The following is a 12,437-nucleotide window of genomic DNA, read 5'->3' on the forward strand; positions in this document are numbered from 1 at the left end:
CAGCCATGTTCGCGCCCCTGCTGCTCCTTGTGCTGCTTTGCTGCTTGTTGCGTTGGCTGTGTTGCCGCTTGCCACTACTCCTGCTAGCTATTGTTTGCTAGCCGCTGCTCTTGCTGTTGCTGCTGCGTCGCTGCAGCTCTGCTACTACTGCGCTGCTTACTGCTGCCGCTACTTCTGCCAGCCGCCGCCGCCGTTGCTGCTCCGAGTCTGCGCGCTGCGCGCAGCTGCCCGCACCATGCCTTGCGCGTGCCCCAGCCGCACCAGCCCCGTGTAGAGGCGTGCGCCACTGCAGGCTGTTGTTCCTGGCCAAGACTCGTGCGTGCGCAGCCATGGGAATGGTTGTGCCTATGGCCGGCCTTGTTTGATTACTAGTAGGTTTAGTTTAGGGATATTTTAATGCTAATTTAGTATAATAGTAGATGACATGTAGGACCTTATTAAATAAGTTAGATTTAATTATTTGCTTAGGTAATAGTCTATGACATGTGGGCCACATTTGCCCTTTTGACTAGTCAAATTGACTTGATCAATTCGGATTAAACTAGATATAATAATTTCAGAAAATTATTAAAACTTGAAAATTAATATATAAAAAACCGTAGCTCGGATGGAAAAACTTTGTACATGAAAGTTGCTCAGAACGACGAAGCGAATCCGCCCGTTCGTCCACCATGCATCCCTAGCATAGCAAACACGCAACTTTCCCCCTGCGGTTCATCTGTCCGAAAACGCGAAACACCGGTGATATTTTCTAGGATGTTTCCCCCCTTCACCGGTACCACCTCTTACCGCGTTAGGGCACCCCTAGCACCGTGCATCGCTATGCATCTGTTTGCTTAATATTTATTGTTTCTTCCCCCTCTTCTCTCGCTAGACACCGAGACCGACGCCGCTACTACCCAGTACGACTACGGTGTTGACGACCCCTCTCTCTTGCCAGAGCAAGAAGGAAAGCCCCCCCTTTGATCACCAGATATCGCCTACTCTTCTCTCTACTGCTTGCATTAGAGTAGTGTAGCATGTTACTGCTTTCCGTTAATCCTATTCTGATGCATAGCCTGTCATTGTTGCTCCAGGTGTTGATACCTTACCTGCAATCCTAATGCTTAGTATAGGATGCTAGTTTATCATCAGTGGCCCTACATTCTTGTATGTCTGCCATACTATACTATCGGGCCGTGATCACTCGGGAGGTGATCATGGGTATATACTATATACTTTATACATGATACATGTGATTACTAAAGTCGGGTTGGCTCGAGGAGTACCCGCGGTTGATACACGAATTGGGGGCTGGAAGGACATACTTTCCCGACGGCTCTCTGTGTGGATCTTTGTGGCGAGGCGACAGGGCAGGTTGAGACCACCTAGGAGAGAGGTGGGCCTGGCCCTGGTCGGCGTTCGCGGATACTTAAACACGCTTAACGAGATCTTGGTATTTGATCTGAGTCTGGCCACTGGCTTATACGCACTAACCATCTACGCGGGGACAATTATGGGCACTCGGCGTCGTGGTATCAGCCGAAACCTTCGTGACGTCAGCGACTGAGCGGCGCGTGCCGGATTGGACTGGAACGCCTGCTAGGCTAGGTCTGCTTCTGGCCGTGTTCGCAACGTGCAGGTGTGCAAAGGGCGATGGGCCTAGACCCCTACGCCATAGGATTTAGACCGGCGTGCTGACCTCTCTGTTGTGCCTAGGTAGGGCTGCGACGTGTTGATCTTCCGAGGCCGGGCATGACCCAGGAAATGTGTCCGGCCAAATGGGATCAATCATGTTGGGTTATGTGGTGCACCCCTGCAGGGAAGTTAATCTATTCGAATAGCCGTGATCTTCGGTAACAGGACGACTTGGAGTTGTACCTTGACCTTATGACAACTAGAACCAGATACTTAATAAAACACACCCTTCCAAGTGCCAAATACAACCGGTGGTCGCTCTCTCACAGGGCGACAAGGGGAGGATCATCGGTTAGGATTATGCTACACGATGCTACTTGATGAACTTACCATCTACTCTCTTCTTCTGCTACAAGATGGAGGTTACCAGAAGCGTAGTCTTCGACAGGATTAGCTATCCCCCTCTTATTCCAGCATTCTGCAGTTCAGTCCACATATGTTACCCCCTTTTCCATTTGATACCAATGCATACATATGTAGTGTAGCTCCTTGCTTGCGAGTACTTTGGATGAGTACTCACGGTTGCTTTGCTCCCTCTTCTCCCCTTTTCTATACTCGATTGCTGCGACCAGACGATGGAGCCCAGGAGCCGGATGCCACTGTCGATGACGACTACTACTACTCGGGAGGTGCCTACTACTACACGCAGTCCGCTGACGACGACCATGAGTAGTTTAGGAGGATCCCAAGCAGGAGGCATGCGCCTCTTTCGGTCTGTATCCCAGTTTGTGCTAGCCTTCTTAAGGCAACTTGTTTAATTTATGTCTGTACTCAGATATTGTTGCTTCCGCTGACTCGTCTATGATCGAGCTCTTGTATTCGAGCCCTCGAGGCCCCTGGCTTGTAATATGATGCTTGTATGACTTATTTTTATTTGTAGAGCTGTGTTGTGATATCTTCCTGTGAGTCCTTGATCTTGATCGTACACGTTTGCGTGTATGATTAGTGTACGGTCAAATCGGGGGTGTCACAAGTTGGTATCAGAGCCGACTGCCTGTAGGAATTCCGCTTTCCAACTTCTTGGCCGAAGTCGAGTCTAGTCATTGAAAAAGTTTTACTAACATGGCTGTGTGGCTTACGGGCCCACGTCGCCATTGGGTGGTATTAGGATCTCTTACTCCTTGTCTATACTCTGGGACTTTGAACTCTCTTCTACTCGGGTTAAACGAATTTGCTAAAATCTAACATTAGGATCTCGTGATCACTTTCACCCGAAGAGCCCCTTATCACAGATGATGGCCTGCTTCACCAGAAGATTCCGAAAATACTCTCTGATATTCTCTCGAGACTTTGTGCCCACCACTTTTGTTATTCCCGTCCACCGATAAATCGTTATGGATAACCACGTACACTTGTCCTTCTTACAATCAGTCCCCAGTTGCTCTTGTTATTATAAGATACCCCGAAATACTCGTTGTTGTCCAAGAATACTTTGTGCCATCGGTTTTGCAATTACATTCCATCGAAAAAACCCCTACGAATAATTTCTCGCACCTACCGAGTATCCACTCATCCCCAGTGGATTCATGTATGTCACCAATCTTCAAAATACCATTCGATCTTCCGAAAATCCTCAACAGCCTATTGCTCTTGAATTTTTGGCTTGCTTACATTATGGTTAATCCCTTAAATCTAGTAATCTTATTGGCATCCTTTGTCACTATCATTTTGAGTCTGTCGATTCAATATGCTGCGGATGCTCATAATCCTCAGGATTTATCCTACCGGCTCAGACATCATTTTAAACATGAGCTGGTTCTCGACCAATCGGATTACCGTCGATTGTACCCCTAAGGCTATTCAACTTATCCATCCCTAATCAGAGCATTGCTTCTGATCCCTTGTCTTGGAAGTTATAATTCCTTTGCATTTGAGCTTTGAGTTAGTCAGTTGTTTCTATAATCTGATGCACTTGCATTCCTTCTTCCTTTGATAGAGTACTGATACTCACATCAGCTCCGTTGTAGACCACCAGACCTCTTGTTGGATTATTATCCGACAGTGTCCTTCATATTAAAATAACCTCGATAAGCCTTTCCACGGATATATAAAGCCTTTGGTAAATTGTATCCTCTGTTTTCTCATCCATGCTCTGTTTTTGAGCTGGTGGTATTTACTATTGAAGCTTGTGGTATATGTTTCCACGATACCCTGACGGATTGAACCTATGCCTTCCTTAATATGTGTGAACTCGAAAGTTTTCACGAGTCATACTCTTCTGGTATTTTGCTAGATAAAATTTCAACACTACAACTTCTTCGAAGTGAGAGGTGAATGGAAGGTTATACATTGAAGAAGTGGGAGTCGACCTTGAACTTGTGTTCATGCCCATGGACACGATGTAGATCCTACCATAGAAGCTTCTTGTAATAATAATGATTTCATTGATATAATATCATCTCGTATGTGTGAATTGATCCTATGCAATCGTGGTTCCGACCATATTTTCTCTTTGATCCCATTTCTCGGACAAGTTAAAGCACTTGCCTTTTGCAAGTCAATACACCAGTCCAACCTCTACCTTGATCTACCATCGAGTATTACCCTATGGTATCTCGAGAATATCTAAGAATTGTGTTGCATCTTATGAGTCTTCATCAGCTATTATTTCTCACTGATTCCAATTTTTCATGGGTTCTGAGTTGTTAGTCGCTCAAGAACACCGGTAAGTGAACCGATTCCGCACTCTAGTTCGGTAACTATAAGTAATCTTTGTTGCTTATGAGTTTAATAATCCTTCAAGTCATTCCTAGCCTGATCGGCTATATCATTATTGTGCTAAATTTTAACTGTGCTACCTGGTCCTTCCTGGAGCAAAAATTTCGACGGTGAGCTAATCTTACGTCGACCTTCCTCGTCATATCAATTGTCCTTGAACAACAAGTGTGATTTCAAGTTTGTGTCGTACCCATGGTTTCAATAACTTTTCGCTTCATCATTCCGTTGACTTGATGTCATCGCCGATCGGTTACATCTTCTTGAAACCTCTCGGCAATTGTGTCGAGATAATCATCAACATCCTAAGATCTTCCAAGATATATATATCGATTTCTTAATGGGTAATACCATCCTTGCCCCTCGATGATTCGTGTTATCATCGACCACTTTATTGCCTTCCATTCAACACAAACTTGGTCATGTTTTGTGTTATACGTTGAGATCCTTGATGTCCAGCATTTGTTCTTCTTTACCTTGGAAGTATTACCATCATTTATGTCAAGAAAGTCAGGAGAGTTTCACCACCTCTTAAGAGATCTTGATACAGGTGATACTTCTTGCCATATCCGTTCATTCCTTGGTCCCCGTGTTGTTTCTAACCGGAAAACTGAGAATTGAACTATGATGTGCGACTTCAAAACCTCTAGCAACCCTATGGCTTTGAAGTTAATGGTTGATATTTCATTCTTATACCATTGGTCATCGAATCACCATTCTAACATTGATCATGCTACCTAAGCCCATATTTCGGGTGCACCTTTCAATCAATGTTTAACTGTGTATGTTTTCCTCGAGCATACCTCATTATATCATTTGATCTGACAAATGTTATCTCCTTGTTCAAATACTGGTGGAAATCCATCTTTTGGAAATCTCGATTCATTGTCGCTGAGTTCATCAGCCACCTCCTCATCCTCTCCTTGGTTAATGATGAACTTTGGTTTTGGAACTTGCTTCTATAGTTCATTTCCTGAGAATGTTATATTGTCATCTCGCCGATTTGTGTTGCACCTCTTCTTCTCAGGCAACCTGAGTCTGGGGTATCCTGACACCAATCGGACCTAAAGCTCGGTCAGATATGATGGTTGGAACATATATCCAAGAGTTATAACATTGGTCTTTATATGACCCAGTAAGATGATGTCATGCCTAGCACACCTGGCCGGAAGACCTATTGTTATAGTTTCCTTTTTAACAAGCTTAGCGATTCTTCCTTGAGGAAATCGTAAGACTTATTTTATAAGTTGTTCCCGATGGATCCTTTGTGTATCCAAAGTCTAACCTTTGCTTGAAGACCATGTCAATGCTATCTCGAAGCATGTCTATGGTACTCCGCTTTTCTAAAAGAGTATTTGAAGCACAATGCTAAATTTTCTTTATCAATTATCCTAAAGTCGTTGTATGGGTAATGTCATGAAATCCCTCGCCCCTTTACCTAATTGATTCTTTACTTGTTGTCCTGTCATGGATGGGAAAGATATACTCTTTATACTCGAGTATAAACACATTTTCCTATCCATTGTTCTGATTAATATACTAATCACATTTTGCTTTCCATCATTTTGTTTAACCTCTCTTGTAATCTGAATTACCTGAGCAGTGATAGTTCCGTGCTTATGTAAACACCTCAGTGTACAACTTTGTCAGTAAGGACCCTGTTGCTATTGTTGATGACATTTCGGTAACCACCGATGGACGAGAACTTTGCCTATTGGTCCGCCTCGTTCAACGAGCAGGAAAATGGTTCTCTTCGTCCCTCGCCCTTGGTACCGATGTTGTTGCCGACATAACTGATAGGCTATCCTCTGACATGCCTTGCTTACATGATCGTGCAAGACATCATCGCCCTTCCTACTTTTAACCCACCATGTGGGTCCATAACCCACAGTTCCACTGGATCGAAACCCGACTCTCCTGTACATCCCTGATTCAAACTTATCCTTGCACTTGGTTTCATAGGTAATTTGCAAGCCACCTTACTAGTGATCTATTATGGTATCAGATACAAAACTAATTCTTGTTGCTCTGAACCCCTTTCACGCACTGTTTCACGCAACGATGATTGTCTATCCGCTTGAAGCTTCTTACTTCACCTTCTAACCTTGCTCTCGATGACTTTCTTGAATTTCAACTCGAGAGATGCCTCTATGACACGTTCACTCAGATAGCCCCCAGGTACCTATCTTGTGTTGAGCTTCGCCCTTCCCGAGTCTTTCCCCTTACTCCACCCTTTAAATCTCGGGACAAGATTTCTTGTAGTGGAAGAGATTTGTAACATCCCGAGATTCTTGCTACAGTAATCTTCCACTAATTATGCCTGGTCATCACCATTATGCCCTGAGAAAAAATATTAAGAATACTTCGACCTCAATTGTTTTTTAAATAAAGTCCAAATATTAATTATTCAAACAGAAAAACAAAAGTGTTCATGATATTGCAAAATTTCCCAAAGCTTTTATAAAAATGAAACCAACGTTTTATAAAGTGTTTAAGTGCCCTAAAAATAATTAAAACAGTGCCAAGACAATATTTCAATGCTTATCTAAATTATGAAAAGTCCAAACTATTTTAAAAATAAACTCCCAAACATTTTGTGGCAGTGCAGATTGTTGCCTAGTAATTATGGAGACAAGTTTCGCATGCAACGAAATTCATTTGGATCAAAATCAAAATACAAAACTCAGGGGAAACTTGTCACAAAAAAAGAGAAAGGAAATAGACTAGATACTATTCACTTAAGGCCCGACAAGCCACAGTGCGGCCTGGCCTGCCCAAGTCGGCCTTTCATCCTCCTCCCGCATCTCTCTGGATGCACGAGACGCCATGGCCGTCCAGAGCGGATGCACCGCACGATGTGCTCCACCGCGACGAGCCCTGTAGCCCTAGCGGGGATAAGATCAACGCCCACACGCGCTGGACAATCCCCAGTATATTTTCCCCCTCTCTCCCTCGCGCTGCTCCATCCTCGACTGCCATGGCTGCCATTGTCGTCGTCGGTCGCGTAGCCACCGCACGACCGTCGCTGCCTCTCTGCGTCATCAGCTCCGACGGGATCCTCTTCGTCTCCCTCGCCGCAGGACCTGAGCCGACGAGTGCCACTGCCGTCGCCTGCATCATCTTCCCCAACCTCGGCTGTCGCATCTCGCCTTCGACCTACGCATCCCCGACCATCCCCGAGCCTCCTGAGCCGCCCTACGAGTGCGCGGTGAGCTCCTACTCTGATTCCCCGCGACCTCGGCTTTGATCCATGCGTTTTTACGCCGTTGTTCACCATGGACCGAGCTCCTGTGTTCATGCACGCCTTGCTAGCTCCCAGCCATGTTCGCGCCCCTGCTGCTCCTTGTGCTGCCTTGCTGCTTGTTGCATTGGCTGTGTTGCCGCTTGCCACTACTCCTGCTAGCTATTGTTTGCTAGCCGCTGCTCTTGCTGTTGCTGCTGCGTCGCTGCAGCTCTGCTACTACTGCGCTGCTTACTGCTGCCGCTACTTCTGCCAGCCGCCACCGCTGTTGCTGCTCCGAGTCCGCGCGTTGCGCGCAGCTGCCCGCACCATGCCTTCCGCGTGCCCCAGCCGCACCAGCCCCGTGCACAGGCGTGCGCCGCTGCAGGCTGTTGTTCCTGGCCAACACTCGTGCGTGCCCAGCCATGGGAATGGTTGTGCCTATGGCCGGCCTTGTTTGATTACTAGTAGGTTTAGTTTAGGGATATTTTAATGCTAATTTAGTATAGTAGTAGATGACATGTAGAACCCCATTAAATATGTTAGATTTAATTATTTGCTTAGGTAATAGTCTATGACATGTGGGCCACATTTGCCCTTTTGACTAGTCAAATTGACTTGATCAATTCGGATTAAACTAGATATAATAATTTCAGAAAATTATTAAAACTTGAAAATTAATATATAATAAACCGTAGTTCGGATGGAAAAACTTTGTACATGAAAGTTGCTCAGAACGACGAGACGAATCCGGGTACGCAGCCCGTTCGTCCGCCACGCATCCCTAGCATAGCAAACACGCAACTTTCCCCTTTCGGTTCATCTGTCCGAAAACGCGAAACACTGGGGATATTTTCTTGGATGTTTCCCCCCTTCACCGGTACCACCTCTTACCGCGTTAGGGCACCCCTAGCACCGCTACTTGTCATGTCATGCATCGCTATGCATCTATTTGCTTAATATTTATTGTTTCTCCCCCCTCTTCTCTCGCTAGACACCGAGACCGACGCCGCTGCTACCCAGTACGACTACGGTGTTGACGCCCCCTCTCTCTTGCCAGAGCAACCAGGCAAGCCCCCCTTTGATCACCAGATATCGCCTACTCTTCTCTCTACTGCTTGCATTAGAGTAGTGTAGCATGTTACTACTTTCCGTTAATCCTATTCTGATGCATAGCCTGTCATTGTTGCTTCAGGTGTTGATACCTTACCTGCAATCCTAATGCTTAGTATAGGATGCTAGTTTATCATTAGTGGCCCTACATTCTTGTCCGTCTGCCATGCTATACTATCGGGCCATGATCACTCAGGAGGTGATCATGGGTATATACTATATACTTTATACATGATACATGTGATTACTAAAGTCGGGTTGGCTCGAGGAGTACCCGCGGTTGATTCACGAATTGGGGGCTGGAAGGACATACTTTCCCGACGGCCCTCTGTGTGGATCTTTGTGGCGAAGCGACACGGCAGGTTGAGACCACCTAGGAGAGAGGTGGGTCTGGCCCTGGTCAGCGTTTGCCGATACTTAAACACGCTTAACGAGATCTTGGTATTTGATCTGAGTCTGGCCATTGGCTTATACGCACTAACCATCTACGCGGGGACAGTTATGGGCACTCAACGTCGTGGTATCAGCCGAAGCCTTTGTGACGTCAGCGACTGAGCGGCGCGCGCCGGATTGGACTGGAACGCCTGCTAGGCTAGGTCTGCTTCCAGCCGCGTTTGCAACATGCAGGTGTGCAAAGGGCGATGGGCCCAGACCCCTGCGCCATAGGATTTAGACAGACGTGCTGACCTCTCTGTTGTGCCTAGGTAGGGCTGCGACGTGTTGATCTTTCGAGGCCGGGCATGACCCAGGAAAGTGTGTCCGGCCAAATGGGATCAAGCGTGTTGGGTTATGTGGTGCACCCCTGCAGAGAAGTTAATCTATTCGAATAGCCATGATCTTCGGTAACAGGACGACTTGGAGTTGTACCTTGACCTTATGACAACTAGAACCGGATACTTCATAAAACACACCCTTCCAAGTGCCAGATACAACCGGTGGTCGCTCTCTCACAGGGCGACGAGGGGAGGATCATTGGTTAGTGAGGGAGTCCTGGATTAGGGGGTGTTCGGATTGCCGTACTATACCTTCAGCCGGACTCATGGACTATGAAGATACAAGATTGAAGACTCCGTCCCGTGTCCGGAAAGGACTTTCCTTGGTGTGGAAGGCAATCTTGGCAATACGGATATGAAGAACTCCTACCATTGTAACCGACTTTATGTAACCCTAACCCTGTCCGGTGTCTATATAAACCGGAGGGTTTTAGTTCGTAGGACAATGTACACATCAACAATCATACCATAGGCTAGCTTCTATGGTTTAGCCTCTTCGATCTCGTGGTAGATCTACTCTTGTACTACCCATATCATCAATATTAATCAAGCAGGACGTAGGGTTTTACCTCCATTGAGAGGGCCCAAACCTGGGTAAAACTTCGTTTCCCTTACCTCCTGTTACCATCCGGCCTAGACGCACAGTTCGGGACCCCCTACCCGAGATCCGCCGGTTTTGACACCAACATTGGTGCTTTCATTGAGAGTTCCTCTATGTCATCGCCGTCAGGCTCGATGGCTCCTATGATCATCAATAGCGATGCAGTCGAGGGTGAGACCTTCCTCCCCGGATAGATCTTCGTCTTCGGCGGCTTCGCACTGCGAGCCAATTCGCTTGGCCATCTGGAGCAGATCGAAAGCTACGCCCCTGGCCGTCAGGTCAGATTTGGAAGTTTAAACTACACGGCTGACATCCGCGGGGACTTGATCTTCGACGGATTCGAGCCACTGCCGAGGGCGCCGCACTGTCACGACAAGCATGATCTAGCTCTGCCACCGAACAGCGCCCTGGAGGCCGCACCCGCATCGGCTCCGACCCTTAATTTGGAGCCAACTGCGCCGATCGAGGATGGATGGTTGGATGCCACCTCGGGGGCTGCGAACCCAACGGCGATTGAGCCGAACACCAGCCCCGTACTCTGCGAGACTCGTGACTCCAAGGAGCCGGACTCCTCTCCGGACTCCGAACCATTCGCGCCTCTGCCGATTGAATCCGATTGGGCGCCGATCATGGAGTTTACTGCCGCAGACATCTTTCAGCACTCGCCCTTCGGCGATATTATGAAATCACTAAAGTCTCTCTCTTTATCAGGAGAGCCCTGGCCGGACTACGGTCAGCGAGATTGGGATACAGACGATGAAGAAATTCAAAGCCCACCCACCACCCACTTTGTAGCCACCGTCGAAGATTTAACCGACATGCTCGACCTCGACTCCGAAGACATCAACGGTATGGACGCCGATGAAGGAGACGATGAAGAACCAGCGCCTATTGGGCCCTGGAACGCCACCTCGTCATATGACGTATACATGGTGGACGCACCAAAAGATGACGACGAGGAGCGGAAGGACGCACCGAAGGCTTGTTCCCTCGAAAAGTAGTCAAAGCGGTGACGCAAGCACCGCCCCAAATCCCGCCTCGACAGAAATAGCGATCACACAGACCCAACGCTGGAGCAGGGTGAACCGCTGCCGGACAACGGCAATCCGGATAATCAAACCGAACAAACAAATCCTATCAAGGATAATGGTCCGGACGACATAACGCCGGACAGGCACCCCGAGCAGCAGACTGCCCGTAAAAGGCTTGTTGCCACCGCGAGGAGTCTGAAAAAGCAGAAGCAAAGGCTCAAGGCCGCGCAAGACACACTCCAAATCAGATGGAGTAAAATACTCAACACAGCAGCAACATACGGCGACAATCGCCCCTACAAGAGCTACCCAAAGCGGAAGCTGCTACCCGAATTCGATGAGGAGGCCTCAGACCCCCCACAACCAAATATCAAAGCAGCCACCTGGTCGGATAGACGACCCCTCTACCAACAAAGAGCGGCATACAACGCCGCTCACCATACAACACGCAACCAATGCGAGGGCTCGCACCCAAAGAACGGTGCAACAAGATCCATCTATGGACCACGCAAGCGCGCCCCAGCATACAATGCAACACAACAAACATCCGAACAACGCGGTACACCCAGCTATAGGGGTGCCGCACACCCCCTATGTTTCACCGATGAGGTATTGGACCACGAATTTCCAGAGGGATTCAAGCCCGTAAACATAGAGGCATACGACGGAACAACAGACCCTGGGGTCTGGATTGAGGACTACATCCTTCATATCCATATGGCTCGAGGAGATGATCTCCACGCCATCAAGTACCTACCCCTCAAGCTCAAAGGGCCAGCTCGTCACTGGCTCAAAGGCCTCCCCGAAAGCTCCATTGGAAGTTGGGAAGAGCTCGAAGACGCCTTTCGGGCAAATTTTCAAGGGACTTATGTCCGACCTCCAGATGTGGACGATTTGAGTCATATAACTCAATAGCCCAGAGAATCAGACCGAAAGCTTTGGAACAAGTTTCTTATTAAAAAGAACCAGATTGTCGACTGTCCGGACGCCGAAGCCTTAGCAGCTTTCAAGCATAGCGTCCGTGACGAATGGCTCACCAGACACCTCGGCCAAAATAAGCCGAGAACGATGGCCGCATTAACAAACCTCATGACCCGCTTTTGCGCGGGAGAGGACAGCTGGCTAGCCAGATGCAGCACTAGCGACCCCAGTACATCTGAAGTTAGAGATGGAAACAGGAAATCACGGCGCAACAGCAATAACAAACGCCGGAATAAAGAAGACAACATGAAGGGCATGGCAGTAAATGCCGGATTCAAAAGCTCTCGGCCAGGACAAAAGCCGCCCCCTAAAGGCACCAGGGATGA

The sequence above is a fragment of the Triticum dicoccoides genome, chromosome 6A, assembly GCF_002162155.2.
Source record: "Triticum dicoccoides isolate Atlit2015 ecotype Zavitan chromosome 6A, WEW_v2.0, whole genome shotgun sequence".
NCBI classification, from domain to species: domain Eukaryota; kingdom Viridiplantae; phylum Streptophyta; class Magnoliopsida; order Poales; family Poaceae; genus Triticum; species Triticum dicoccoides.